The 15,757-nt window shown below is 42.2% G+C and overlaps 1 non-coding gene across 1 annotated transcript; it reads right to left on the reverse strand.

The window, feature by feature from the left end:
- Positions 1–15,391: 15,391 nt before the first annotated feature.
- Positions 15,392–15,505, reverse strand: LOC138292218 (small nucleolar RNA SNORA31). The gene has a single exon (XR_011202614.1). It is a non-coding gene; the product is annotated as a small nucleolar RNA SNORA31 (small nucleolar RNA).
- Positions 15,506–15,757: the final 252 nt, after the last annotated feature.

Raw genomic sequence — 15,757 nt, forward strand, 5'->3', positions numbered from 1 at the left:
TTACACATAGAGCAGGAGGCAATTGTTGAGAAGAACCCTGTTGCCTCCATCTGGGAAATGGACTCCATATTTTCAATATATTCCGTTCATATCGAAGAATAAGTTGTTATGGTATATAGAGCCCATGTTGTGGTCTTGGAGGAATGCAGAAACAGTTTTATTGACATGTTTCCTGAACTTCTGTATCTGCAGACAAAACTTGGCTGACCACGGCCACTTCTGTGTTTGGGAAATGTCGGAGAACACCAAGGTAGTATGTAGAAAAAGTGACAATAATTTACTAAATGCATCCTTCATTAGGATTTCCAGTCCTACTCCAGTAATTCTGGCTAGGTCACTACAGAGCACATTCATGAGGTCTGGATGTTGCTAATCCACAATGCTTTCAACCAAAGGCAGAGTGATGTCAATTTAACCCTGCTCTGGCCAACCCAAGTAATGTCTACATTAGGTAAACCACGATTTCTGTCAATGCTACCCTTTCTAGCGCTCGTTCTGGCCCAAAACACAAAACTGTGACCTACAATCCACACCATTTTGGAGAAAAGCAGGAAAAGCACACAGGAAAAGGCTGTAGAGGAATGAGCAGTTTTGAAGATGAAAGGCAGTTAAAATGGAGGACAGCTACTAAAATATAAAAGATTATATTTGATTGGATGGTGGAGACTTGCAGGGAGCTAAAATTAGGTAGTGACTTTCGGAAAAATAAAGGAAAAGTTACATTGTTTGGGTTATGCTTGAAATTGCAAAGAGTGAACCATGCCTGCTACAGTTAATTGAATGCTTTTAAGGGTTGCCATGTGGATCCACAGATCTGCACACAAACTACTGAATTGGGCTTCTTTATAGGAAACATGGAAAGGGTTAACAAATAGTGATCACAGTGATAACACCACCATGAAAAGGCTGGTGGAGAACTGGTGCAGGGGGCAGCAGGAGGGGCTCTGCACTGCCCCTGCCCAGCACCCTTGCAGTGTTCACTGTCTGTTGCTAACTATTACTCGTCCCCTAAGGCAACAATAACTTGTGCCCTTCGTCAAAAATTTTACAGCAAATTATCAATGATGTTACAGCATTGCCACCGGCTCGATTACAAGCAAGTTAGAATGGTGTGGCCGGTTTTCCGCTAGGCCAGCGGCCAGAATCTTAGGTATCCATCTGCTGACCCAGCGGGAAACTCTTAATGAGTCCGGCGGAGAAGTTGCCGCTTGGGTGTTGGCCATCCTGCCGGGAGTTTGGCGGACATAGTTTTCCATCTGCCAAACTCATGATGACCCCCTTAGTGTATCCAAGAGAAGTTGATGTTTGTGTGTGCTCCATCAATTGCAGCAGCTTTGTGGTGGCATCATAGCAGATCCATAAACACAAAAAAGAGTAAGACTTGCTGTATTGTATTTATAGAATGTGTACATAAGTTGCCTTAATTTGTATTGTTAATTGTTACTTTAAAAATATTTAATAACAACAAGTGTGTTAATAAACTATATTTATAATGTTATGAAAATGTATATTACTGAATTGAATATATGGGTGAATTTTTAGGACCTTTTATATTAAAAACATTAGAGGTAGGCTCAGATTTTACAGGCACAAAATCATAGAAATTCAGAAGTTATAGTTATCTGAGCAGACTACAACTTAAGCCCCTGCAATGTACTGCTTATGACTTCACATATTACATCGCCCATGACATGGTCAGTGACATCACTCATGACACCTCAAATGACATCACAGATGACAGCATCCAGCAAAGTAAACTTAAATATACTTCATAAAATACAATTTATTGTTTTACAAAATAAGAAGACTACACAGGTGCGAGATGTACAGCACAGAGTTCACTGTAAGCTTCTGAACTACTACACTCACTTACCACCCAAAGGGAGTTCTCAGTGGATAGTCATGACTCTTCTGAACCACTAGTCAAAACACTAATGAGAAAAGTAAAATATCTAAGTGTATAGGCTAGTCTATTGTAACCCAAAACAACATTATTCGGGGACCTGAAAAGAGGTTTTGGTGCAAATGTCATATTTGCAAAAAACACTGCAACGTATGATCAGTACAGAGGTCTAAGCAGACAGACTGCCATGTCAAAAATCACTAATAAAAATTATTCTTCATCCTGGAGAAAGGTGTAAGCAGAGAGGTCAGTCTGTTGTAAATGTCTCTTACACTAAGTTATCACCCTACATAAATGTTGTAGTGAACAGATTCATTTATTGCTATCTACTAGCAGTCATTCATCACAAAGGAAAGAAGTCAAATTAACCTTATTACTATGTCATAAAACAGAACAATACTCAGCCATTACTGTAGGGTGAATGAACCGCTTAGCCTGTCGCAAAGCACTGCCATACACATGCATCAGCAGGGAACATGTGTCAGAGTAGAGGCTAGTTCACTGATAAATAGTACATCTACTTTAAAAACAGGATTATAGATCAGATGACATGTTAAAAATAGCACTAGTATCACTCATTACAAGTACAGTAAGAACAGTAATTTAACTTATGCAGTGCCTTAGCATATTCCTTTAAGTCTCAGAAACTTTTACGAAACAGACTCATTGGATGATGTCATCAGTGATGTCATTTGAGATGTCATCGGGGATGTCATCAGTGATGTCACTGACCATGTACTGAGTGATGTAATAACTGAGTAGTCCTGGGAAACACTCGTAGAGTTTCACTCCGTGGCATTCCACTGAGTTACATAAAAACTCCATGAAATTCCAAGCATTACGTAACTGGGTAGAATTTGAGCATGTCACGCTGCTCATGCTGATCCTTAGTGCCAGGAGCTTGTTCCACACTGTAAACTCAGTGCAAATGGCACCACACACCATGCCAGAGAGCGCTGTTTCTTTTTGCCACTCCATTCAGTGTTCAAGAGCCCAGAATTTGCACTGGGGGAGCAAATTCTTGCTCATCAACTCAATGCTGGAAAGCAGCCTGTGAGAACAAAATCTGCCAAGCCGCGTTTGATGGAGGTTTACCAGAATTTCACATTCCAAGCGGAGTGAGAAGTGGCCAACATTTTGCAAGCTCCACTGGCATTGCAGAATTTTCCACCTACTCCTATACATGAAGTCATAAGCAGTGCATTGTGGGGGTGTAAGTTACTTTTAGCTCACATAATTATTACTTCTGAATTTCTATGGTTTAGTGTCTGTAAAATCTGAGCCTAACTATGTCCCTGTAACCTTTGTTTGTTTCAATGAATATATATATATATATATATATATATATATATATATATATATATGTTATAGTTAGACTGATGTTTTACCCATATAAAACCATAGAAATTCAGCAGGTATAGTTATACTTATCGTTATACTTATGTTAAGAAACTATAAGTCATTGCCCAAAGTTGCTTTACGGCATGAGTTATAGTTTCTTCAGATAAGTGTAACTATACATTTAACTATAATTGCTGAATTTCTATGGTTATGTAACTATAAGGTCCCTGTAACCTTTGTTTTTTTCAATTTATTTCTATTGTTTTTGTAATGCACACATTAATATTTCTGTCAGGCTGCAGCCTGCTAATCAGGACCTTGGATTTGAGGAGGATTAGAGGATTTGCGGATCACAGTAGAAAAATAATGGGCAATTTTATTGTCAATGCGGTTTCTCTAAGGTACCCCTCAAAGTGTCCTGTGGGGTATCCTGACCCCTTATATGTGTTTATTAACTAGAAAACTATTGAATGTATTTACACCAAATCACAAAAAGGGCTTTCTGGACCAAGTGCCAAATTTGGGGTAAATCTGTCCAGCAGTTCAGGCTGTAGTCATGTTCAAAATCCCTATGAAAATTAACCCGGGAAAAACACATTTTGGAACTGCTCTCTTTTGCTCAGTTCCTGCTTGACAGATCATCCCAAAACTTTCCAGACAGCAGCTGAAGTGAGTGTCACATTTGTTTGGTAAATTTGGGGAAGATTCATCAACCTGTGCCAAAGATATGGGCAAGTCCAAAATTGTTTTTTCAATTGAAACTAGGTCCTAACTATAACTACCTACTATTAACTCCCTACTACTAACTACCTACCTACTAACTGTAGCGCGTCCCCTAAGGCAACAATAATGTGCGCCCCGTCATCAAAAATGTTACTGCAAATTATCAATGATGATATCAAAGATGTCATGAGTGCCATAATTTATGGGGTAATTAGCAGTGCATGGCAAGGGCGTGATTATAGTTACCTCAGAGCACGGGTTATTGTTACTTGAGATAACTCTAACTATAACTAGTGAATTCCTATGGTTTCATAAATTTAAAATGTGAGCCTAACTATAGCGTCCCTGTATCCTTTGTTTTTTTAAGTTAATTTCTATGGTTGTTTCAAATTCTATTTCCTAAATCCCCAGGAAAGCAGGGGGTCATGCAGTCCCTGCATCATATTTGTTTAACACCTCGGGGAGGTGGTGGTCCCTGAGGCAGTGGGGGGCCGTGAGCCTCCCACATTAAATTTAATGAAAGCCCCAGGGAGGTGGTGGTCCCCGGAGCAGTGGGGGCAAAATAACAATGCCCCCTCGACCTAGCCCACCTGGAGGCTTATTAAAAAATAAGCACAGGAGCCCATGCTTGTTTTTTTAAAAAGCATTTTGACAGATCTGTTGCGACATTCATTCTAACTTTTTTAAAAATGTTTTTCTCCCCTGGGGGGAGTCCATCAGGGACACCACCACCAGAGCTCAGGGGTCAGAGTGTCCAGACCCTGGCCCCTTTTCTTATTTTTTCGGTGACTCGGCTAAAGCCAAGTCCCAACATGGCTGCCAACACTTCTTTGTTGAACTGTTGGCAGCCAATCAGATCTCAGCACGAGTTCAGGAGGATTTGTGGAGCCTTCGCGTCCCTATATATACAAATATGTATTTTCTTTAATTTCTGTAAAACTGCTGAATGGATTTACACCAAATAACAAAAAAAAAGCTTTCTGGACTAAGGGATATCTTTCTGCCAAATTTGGAGTTCTTCCATCCAATGGTTCAGGCGCGATCCCTGTTCAAATTCCCTATGGAAATAACATAGGAAACACTCCTTTTTATACCCCCTCCCTTTTTCCTGGCCCCTCCTTGACTGATCACCCCAAAGCTTTCCATAGATAGATAGATAGATAGATAGATAGATAGATAGATAGATAGATAGATAGATAGATAGATAGATAATTTGTCTGTCTATATACATATATTTTACCTACTGGCGGTCTCCAGTAGGTAGTTGTAGTTAGGACTATTTTTACAAAATGGTACAAAAAATACCAAAAAGTTGTAAACCTAGACTTTTAGTCTAAACATTTTACCTTTTCGAATCTGGCCCTAGAATTATGTAAAATGGCCTAAAAACCCCACCCTTTTTACCTCACCTCATCTATATTAGTGGTATGCAACATCTTCTCGCCATTTCCCCGGGATGATAGACAGCTTACTGAAAGAACCCCTCACAGTCCTCAGGCAAAACGAATGCTGAACGTGGCATGGGGTTGGGTGTTTATAGGGGGTGGCTACAGGGCCTGGCCACAGGTCAGGCCTTCGGCCCAACCAGACATGCACGGCCAAAGGCTATGCATGGCAGAGGTTGGATTTACATCAAATAATTAAAATTCCTTAACGTTAAAAAACCCTGTAGAAATTCACTTAAAAAACTCAAAGGTAACAGCAACATTAAAGTTAGGCCCTTCCACATGTAATTAAACGTTGGCCCGTGGGGGGTGGTGGTCCCGGGAGCTGCGAGGGGCGGATCTGCAGGACTCCCTTTTATAATTTGGGAGCCATGCGGCCCCCTGCATACTATTTAAATAAAGCCCTGGGCAGGGGGCGTTTCCTGGGGCATGAATAAGCCCAGGAAGGAGGCCTTTGTGTGCCCCCTCCATTATTTTTAACATGCCCCAGGGACCTGGCCCACACGTGGGCTTTATTAAAAAAAGCACAGGGGACCGTGTTTTTTTTTTTTTTGGTGCAAATTCCTGCCCCCCCCATGCACAGTTTTTATTTAACAATTTGACTGCTAATGTTTCATTTATATTTTTAGTGCCACTATAGAAGTTGTCATGAGTGCTGTAATATCTGGGGTAATTAGCAGTGCATGGCGAGGGCGTGAGTTATAGTTACCTTAGTGCGTGAATATCTACTTGAAATAACTCTAACTGCTGAATTTCTATGGTTTTGTGCGAGTAAATTCAGAACCTAACTATAACGTCCATTTTGTTTTTCAAGTGAATTTTTATGTTTTTTAAAATTCTATTTCCTAGCTATAACATACCTGTAACCTTAAGTTTTTTCAGTGATAACATATTATAGTTAGGACCTAGTTTCCATACTTAATATGTTTTTTGTTTTGCTAATAACTTTGGTGCCGTTTGACGAATCCTCTCAAAATTTTCAAAACTAGCTTGCCACTTACTACAAGGCTGCCTTGAAAGTTTTGGGGTGATTCGTCAAGTGGGGGCCGAGAAAAGGGGGGCCCAAATGTGTTTTCCCCATGCAGTTTCCAAAAGAGATTTTAGACATGACTACAGCCCGACCCGCTGGATAGAGTTATACCAAATTTGTCAGAAAAGTAGCTCTTGGTCCAGAAAGGTTTTTTTGTGTGATTTTGTCTATCTATCTATCTATCTATCTATCTATCTATCTATCTATCTATCTATCTATCTATCTATCTATCTATCTATCTATCTATCTATCTATCTATCTTTCTTTCTATCTATCTATCTATCTATCTATCTATCTATCTATCTATCTATCTATCTATCTATCTGTCCATCTATCTATCTATTTATTTTTTATATCTATGGATATATAGATATAAATATATATGTGTGTGATTGTGTGTTTGTGTCTACATATAAACCCCCTTAGGTAGACCCTTAGGTAGACCCATCGTCACCTCCTTGGGGTCTCTATTAGAGAACTACTCTAGATATCTTGATCAGTTCCTTCAACCCTATGTTACTGGCCTACTGTCCCATCTCAAGGACTTTACGGATTTTCTAAAAAAAAAAAGAACTGCACGGAATCTTGTGGAGATCAGAGGATACCATTATAACACTTGATGTGATATCTCTCTGTACCTTGATCAATCATCAGTATGGCATTTGGGCGTGTGAATAATTTTTGGGAGACTGGTCAATTGAATACTTGGAACACACACAGGTGGTAGTGGACATGCTGAGATACTGCTTGACACACAGTGTGTTCATATCAATAATAAATACTTTCTTCAGTAACAGAGCATGGCTATGGGCACCTCATTCACCCTCACAATAATGATGTGTGCATGGAGAATGTTATACTCTGGTCCCGATTTATAGATGACTTGTTTATCCTGTGGGAGGGAGAAAGATCAATTCTGGAGGAATTAATTGAAAGGCTTAATTGCAACAAGGTGAACATACAATTAACAGCAACAATCAGTAAGACACATAGGGGGTCATTCTGACCTTGGCGGACGGCGGAGGCCGTCCGCCAAGGTACCGCCGTCAGAACACCGCACCGCGGTCGAAAGACCGCAGCGGTGATTCTGACATTTGCCCTGGGCTGGCGGGCGGCCGCCAAAAGACCGCCCGCCAGCCCAGGGCAAATCAACCTTACCACTGGGATGCCGGCTCAGAATTGAGCCGGCGGAGTGGGAAGGTGCGACGGGTGCAGTTGCACCCGTCGCGTATTTCAGTGTCTGCTAGGCAGACACTGAAATACTTTTTGGGGCCCTCTTACGGGGGCCCCTGCAGTGCCCATGCCATTGGCATGGGCACTGCAGGGGCCCCCAGGGGCCCCGCGGCACCCCCTACCGCCATCCTGTTCATGGCGGGCGAACCGCCATGAACAGGATGGCGGTAGGGGGTGTCAGAATCCCCATGGCGGCGGAGCGCGCTCCGCCGCCATGGAGGACTCTGACGGGCAGCGGAAAGTCGGCGGTACACCGCCGACTTTCCGCTTCTGACCGCGGCTGTACCGCCGCGGTCAGAATGCCCGGCGGGGCACCGCCAGCCTGTTGGCGGTGCTACCGCCGACCTCCGCCCTGGCGGTAATTACCGCCAGGGTGAGAATGAGGGCCATAGTGAGTCCCTGGTTGTCAGACTCAATGTTCAGGATAGCAAGTTGGTGACAACCATGCACAGGAAAGCCAATGCCACAAACTCAATCTGGATGCAAATAGTGGCCACCCTGCAGTTTTAAAATGGAGCATCCCTTTTGGCCAGATGTTGAGAGCAAAAAGAATCTGCTCCACAAATGAAGTATTTGAAAATGGAGGCGTCAGAAATGATTGGATTGATTATTCATTAAGGGTATCCCCTTAGTGTATTAAAGGATGCCAAGAAGAGGGCCAGCAGGAAAACTATGGAACAAACATTGTGTCAAACAAGGATAAGTATGGCCAAAGAGAAAGGTGGGGTGAAAAAAACTCTTTGGAATTTAATTCATCCCAATCAAGTGTCAAAAGAATCCTACAAATAAATTGTCACGTCTTGTCAAGGAATGAACACTTCAGGGAGTCATTGAAGACGACCCCAGGACCAGATCTAAGAACACAAAATCATTAGAGGACATCTTCACCTGAAGCTACCTGGAACCTATGAAAGAGAGAAACTGGTTGACTAATATAATGGGTTGCTTGTAAGGTGTAATTTCTGCAAGGCCTGTAAACACAGACTGAGCCAAAAAACATATCGGACACATGAGGCCATGTCATCCCAATAGGAGTCAGGATAACATGTGACACTGCTCACACTATATATGCATTACAGTGTGATTGTAATACACTGCACGTTGGAAGCACAATCAAGAGGTTTAAGCTTAGCATATTTCAAAATATGTGGGCCATACAAAATGGCAATGAAAGTTATCCAATGGCCTGTCACTTTGAAAAGTATCATGATCGCTCTTTGGTTGGGTTTAAATTTTACATATTGAAACGTGTGAAGAAACATGTATGAGAAGGTGACGAAAAAGGAGTTGAGGAGGGAAGAGTCGAGGCTGATTGTGATGCTGGGCACTGAGGTCCTATGTGGCCACAATACAGAAGCAGAATTGCATGCACACTTATAAGTTCTGAACAATATGGGCAATTTTGGAATCTCAGCAATAACTTTGGATTGACCTCGGTCACCCCATGTCAATCCAAGGGATGAAGTGATCATGGAAATGACTCACCCAATTAAGAAATGGTTGAGTGTTTGATACTGCCTGACTGAAATTAAGATAGCAATACAGTATCAATGTGTGCACATATAACATTGCAATGGGGACAGTTGCACAAAAGCTAGCTGTGTATACAAATGAAGGATGTGTTATATTACTGTAATTTGCTAATTGTTAGAGCCAATCGCGTGGGTCAAAGGACAATATCTTCTTTTATACTCATTGTGCTTATGAGGACTTCCTAACATTTGCACTTTAACAACTACTATCTCAGAGTTGAACAACAATTAAGTGTGATGGTTAGATGTGAGCCCTCATGTGGTAGGATCTCTGGGGTTAACATGTGTAGTTGAGTGATTAGATGAGTATTAGATTCAATAATCAAAAGGCACTTCAAAATATATTATGATATTTTAACAATAGGAATGAGTGGCCAGAGTATTACAATGCATTTGCACTTTAATATAGATTAATCCTATATGTTCCAATGAATGGGATTACAGGAGGCACCCTTGGAATGGAGGTATTAGAACAATGAAGTTCAAGAACCTAGGGTGCATCTGTTCTGTCTTATGGTGCAGACTACACTAATTTGCCTTAATGAACAATGTAACAACATAGGGAGCCTTAGGGAGAGAAGATAAGTCTCTACAGATTGAACCGAGATGGCTGAATGAAACAGAATTTTAGCTGTTTTACCTATATGTGAACCATCAAAATGAGTAGCTAGAAATAATACAATGAACCTGCACTTTGGCACATGTCACTTTCATATATACAGTAGTGCATGTAATCTTAGGAGATGATGCTGTTGCAGAGTAGCTAGAAATAATATAATGCACTCCCGCTTTGGCACTTGTCACTTTGACATATACCTAGTAGTGTATGAAATCATTGGATATGATGCCGTTGGAAGACTGAACAAAATGGATGAATAATAGAAACATCGATCTGCCCATGCACTACAGCACATGTCACGTATCTGGGAGATGAAATTATGTAGTTGTGATTGATGGGGGATGTGCAATATATGGAATGAAATGGACATGATATTAACAGATGTGACAGAATACATGACATGTGTCCCATAGATCAATCAAACAATGGCTGATAGTGTTCCTAAATATTTAAGAAGTGGCATATATTTACATTTCGTAATGCATAATTACATCAGTAATGTTATAGTTATAATTAAGATAAAATCCTTATGACCCATGTTGTCAATGTGAAGAAAGACGGCTGCACCAACAAGTAATGAGAAAGTGAACTGTCATGACAATGAAACCAGGTTACCGCAGTGTGAAGCCAACCATTCTAGTGTTTAACTAGGCAAAGAACTGGAGAAAGGACAATGAGAATAAAGGGAAACATTGTATGTCATGATGGTTGTATAGACCCAGTAGAAGGCAACACACTGAAACGCATTGGCTGTTGAAATGTATCTTTTGTGTCTTTCGCACACTTTGTACATGGAGTTTCTTTTGTCATAATAAATTAATTGATTGCACAAGGAAGACAGCTGTGGAACCATCCTTAAATGTTGATGCCGCCGCATCGCATAGTTGGGAGGTAGTAATGATGCATGGGAACATATAACCAATAGAAAAATGAAATCTTTGAGAGACTGCCAGGTGAGGAGCTATATGGCGGCACAGAAAACACAACATACATGACTTACCCTAAGGAAGGCTTTATAAAATGCACAAAATGAAAAGCGTGTAAATATGAGGAATGTATGTCTGAGAAACAAACCCCTTTCAGGAGAATTATTAAAATCAAGGGGAACCTCACATGCAAGAGTAGTTTGTTGTTTATGTCCTCAGATGCTCCTGCAATAGATTATGGGGGTTATTACAACTTTGGAGGAGGTGTTAATCCGTCCCAAAAGTGACGGTAAAGTGACGGATTTACCACCAGCCGTATTGCGAGTCCATTATATCCTATGGAACTCGTAATACGGCTGGTGGTATATCCGTCACATTTGGGACAGATTAACACCTCCTCCAAAGTTGTAATAACCCCCTATATGTGGGGAGTACCACTCTATCAGTACACAAAGGTATATTACAGCATATACAAGCAATCACTTATAATGATCGGAGTTAACCTGTGGCCCGCCATTTTGAGAAAGTTTATCATAGCCATCCCACAGACCTGAGGTACTGAGGTATAGTTGCCTAGCGCAAATCCCTAAGAGAAGAGGGGGAGATAGGGAAAAGAAACTCCATAGATTGGAGACAAATTTCATACTTGAGTTAGACAGTAAGGAACAATACGGATTTAACATGGATGAAGAATTGCATACATGTCTAGGATGATGCCTGAACTCTCTAGGCACAATCTAGGGGAGCTGGGAAGCTGGATGTTTGGGTTCTATTAATGGAATCAAGGAGACTAATAAGTGGCCTTGCGTTGTCCCTTTGTATGAATAACTATTATCTTTTTCTGATTGTTCTTTTCTGTGTCTTAATTAAGCACAAGGGGTGTTTTAGAAATATTGCATTGATACTACAGCAAGTATTTAATTTAAATTGTGTGCTGGATTAGAATTGGCAATTATGATTATCTATGCCCACCTACTTGGGAGATAGTGTTGTGGACTGGAATTAAGGGAGTCTAGGACCGCTACGGAATTAAGTTTGAGATGATTGAGTTTAGTACTCCTTCAGATGGCGGTGGGGTACTGACCCATGTGACTGTTGTGGCACTTGCCCTAATTACAGAATTATGGATTAAGGTAACTAAAACTTGCGACCCTCCCATGCAGTTTTTTCTTCAATACTTTGACTGCTAATATTTCAGTGATCTTTTTATTGATGTTATAAAAGTTGTCATGAGGGCTATAATATCTGAGGTAATTAGCAGTGCATGGCGAGGGTGCAAGTTAAAATTACTTGAAATAACTCTATCTATAACTGTTGAATTTCTATGGTTTTGTGCGAGTACATTCAGAACCTAACTATAACGCCCCTGTAACCTTTGGTTTTTTAAGTGATTTTCTGTGTTTTTTTTATGTAAATTAATTTTACTTACTCTTCATTAACCCTACCACCCCAACGCACGGCCTTCGGCTGAGCGTGCCGGGGGTTATCCGCAGGGTCTGCCTCTCTGAGTGTGAGAATAGGTGTGACAGTGGGTGTGACAGTGTCTGGATATGAGAGTGGGTGTGAGAGGATGTATGTGGGTGTGAGAGTGTCTGTCTGGGTTTGAGAGGGAGTCTCTGGGTGTAAGAATGTCTGTGTGAGTGGGTGTGTGAGTGTCTGTGTGAGTCTGTGAGTGGGTGGGTGAGAGTCTCAATGGGTCTGTGAGGAGATGCATGAATGTCTGAGTCTATCAGTGAGTAGGTGCATAAGTGTCTAAGTGGGTATGTGAGTAAATGTGTGAGCCTCTGAAAAGGTCTGTGAGTGGGGGTGTGATTGTCTGAGTGGGTCTCTGAGTGGTGTGTGAGTTCCTGAGTGGGTCTATAAATGAGTGAATGAGTCTCTGACTGGGTCTGTGAGTAGGTGCATGAGTGTCTGAGTGGGTCTGTGAGTTTTTGGTTATGTGGGTGTCTAAGTGGGTCTGTGAGTGAGTACATGAGTTTCTGAGTGGGTCTATGAGTGGGTGTGTGAGCCTGAGTGGGTCTGTGAGCAGTTACCTGAATGTCTGAGAGGGTCTGTGAGTAGGTGTGTGAATGTCTGAGTGGATCTGTGAGTGGGTGCGTGAGTGTCTGAGTGGGTCTATGAGTGAGTACATGAGTCCCTGAGTAGGTCTGTGAATGGGTGCATGAGTGTCTGAGTAAGTGTCTGAGTGCATCTGTGACTGGGTGTGTGACGGTCTGTGTGGGTGTGTCAGTAGCTGTGTGAGTGACTCGGCCACAAAGGGACCTCACCTACCCTTTTATCCAACAAGAGTCCAGAGCTTTGCACAAAATATCTACCCAAGTGGAGTTCTTTCTGCCTCCTTGGGTAAATGTACAGTATATATTCTACACTACAAATGTGTAATGAATCACAAGGGAATGTCACCAGTGACCTTGTGTGCATTTTGGCAATATGATTGTTCCTGGTGCCTCTTTCTCTCTAATTCTATGATAACATAAATCCTCCCATAGAGAGGCCAACAAGACTACAAAGATGTAAATCTCCACCAAACCAGGATGCTTTCTGTTATCTATATGATGTATATGCTTCGTTGTTTTGTGGAGGTGTCATCATATTTCTCTGCATTAAGAACACACCACCAAAATTGGTGCCAAACACACTGGGGAGCCCTTTGGTAAGCTGTCCATCATCATGGCAAAACGTGTGAAGACCTTTGCATACTACTAAGGTGGGCAGTGCACGACCAGGGGGGGCAGCTTTCAGATGATTTGCATATGTGCATACTCATAGCAATTTAAAGGGAGAACCATAGACTCTAATATCACCAGGAGAGCACAAGAAAGAACCCACTCATCACAGTCACATACAGATTACGCTCCAATAGATCAATGATTCATTCAGCTCCACAAAGGATTTCAGATTGTGATAGGGGAGGAGGGCTGCGCCACTCCCTTCCCAGGTCTATTTCAGTCCTGAGGACCCAATCCCCCAGGGCCCGGCAATGTCACATGGGTGCCCCCAAGGGCACCCAGTTACCATGTTGGGGACTGCTAAACATGCAGCTCCCTGTCTGTGAGAGCAATCTTTTCATCTGTTTCCCAGAAACAGACGAAATAGATGAAAACTTTGCTCCCAGCAAGCAAGAGCTGTTTCACAGCTCTTGCTTGCTGAGAGCAGAGTTGTGTTAGCTCTGATGTGATGGGAGCTGTCAAGGCTCCTGCCAAGTCAGAGCAATCTGCTATATCCAGGGGGTGGGCACCCGGGGACATAGCAGAAGTGGACCCTGGGGGGGGCGGGGTTGCAGACCCCAGGGCCATTATTTGCTCCAGGAAGGGGGCCACATAGTCCCCTTCCTATTTGCATGAATCAGTCCCAGTAAGGTGTTGATCCCCGGGGCTGTATATGGCCCGGGGGGGGGTCCATAGCCCCCTCCCACTTTCAAAACACATTTTGGTCCCTGGGAGGTGGGGGTCTCCGGGGCCTGAGAAGTCCACTAGGCCCCACCATTACTTTTAACTTAGCCCTGGGGAGGTGGTGGTCCCCGGGACATGGTTGGGATTTGTGAGTCCCCCCACTACTGCTCATTTGGCCCCAGGGAGGTAGTGGTCCCCAAAGCTCAGGGGGTCTGGGCGCCCCCCTCATTACAAACATTCAGCCCCAGGGAGGTAGTGGTCCCCAGGGCTTATTGTGTCCCATGCAGCTCCCTCATTTTTTAAAATAATGCCCCCAGGACCTGGCCCACCCAGGGGATTTTTTCAAAATAAACGTGGAAGCCCGTGCTTGTTTTTTTTTTTTTTTTCACCAGATCTGTGGATCCGCCACAACTATCACATAACATTGAAAAAGAAATGCATTTTTGCCCTGGTGGGGTCCATCTGGGACCTCAGCACCAGAGCTAAGGGGTCAGGGTGTCCCTACCCTGGCCCCTTTTCTTTTTTTAACTTTTTTTCAAGGACTCTGCTGAACCCGAGTCCCAAGACGGCTGCCAGCACTTGTTTGTTGAAGTGGTGGCAGCCAATCAGATCTCAGCATGAGATTGGGAGGGTTTGTGGAGCCTTTGCCTCCCTATATATACAAATTTGAATTTTCTTTAATATCTCAAAAACTACTGAACTGTTTTACAACAAATAACAACAAGCATTTGCAATGCAATGGGTATGAGTTGGAGCTATTGGTGATGTAAATTGATAACTGGACTTTTCTTGCCACATAAAGCATATCTTCAGTGAAAGCCAAGCCAGACAATAAGTAGATGTCAAAGAAACCAATATTTCTTAGACCAAAGCAATAGGTTCAACTAGGCATGTCACTTAGCTGCACTTATCTTTTAAAAACTTGCAGATGAGTTAAGACAGGACAATCGACCAAAAATATGCTTGACAAACAAAGCTGTTATGTTTATACATTTGTATGAGAGGCTAGGGTACTTCATGGTCAGAAAATAACCTATCTGATAGATTTTGAAGGTAGCGGGTATAGCTTTAACTTTTACAGCACCTCCAATCATGAATGGATTCACTCCATCAGGCTTGGTCTCTTCAAGTTTGCCCTTTTTTCTGCAAAACAATACATAAGTGTCTGTCAAAGAGATGTATGTTACCTTAGCAGGTACCAGCCCACCCCTTCATAATTCCAGCCAAACCAGACAGTGGTATTTGACATATGTATTCTCTTATTCAATCTGAATTGACACAACTAGCAAACAGAAAGCGCAAAGAAATTGATTTGAATCCTAGTAACAAAAAACAACAAAAAGTCACTTCATAGCTGGCAAACAAAAAAAACTGTGATTACAGAACTAAGACAAAAGGGTTAGGAGAAGGGACCGATTAATGAGATGAAGTAGTAAAGCTAAGCAGCCAGTTGTAGCATACCTTCCCCTCCACCTCAATACAGGTACCATTACAAGTTTCTTTTATTTTGTAAATATTGGAAAACTGCTCATCACCTGAAACAACAATAAACAGGTGGTGAGGTGGCAGCAGAGCGAGTAGGCCCACTTCAGTCCTGGCAGCAGCACAGCCAC

Source organism: Pleurodeles waltl, chromosome 1_1 (genome assembly GCF_031143425.1).
Source record: "Pleurodeles waltl isolate 20211129_DDA chromosome 1_1, aPleWal1.hap1.20221129, whole genome shotgun sequence".
In the NCBI taxonomy this organism is placed as follows: Eukaryota; Metazoa; Chordata; class Amphibia; order Caudata; family Salamandridae; genus Pleurodeles; species Pleurodeles waltl.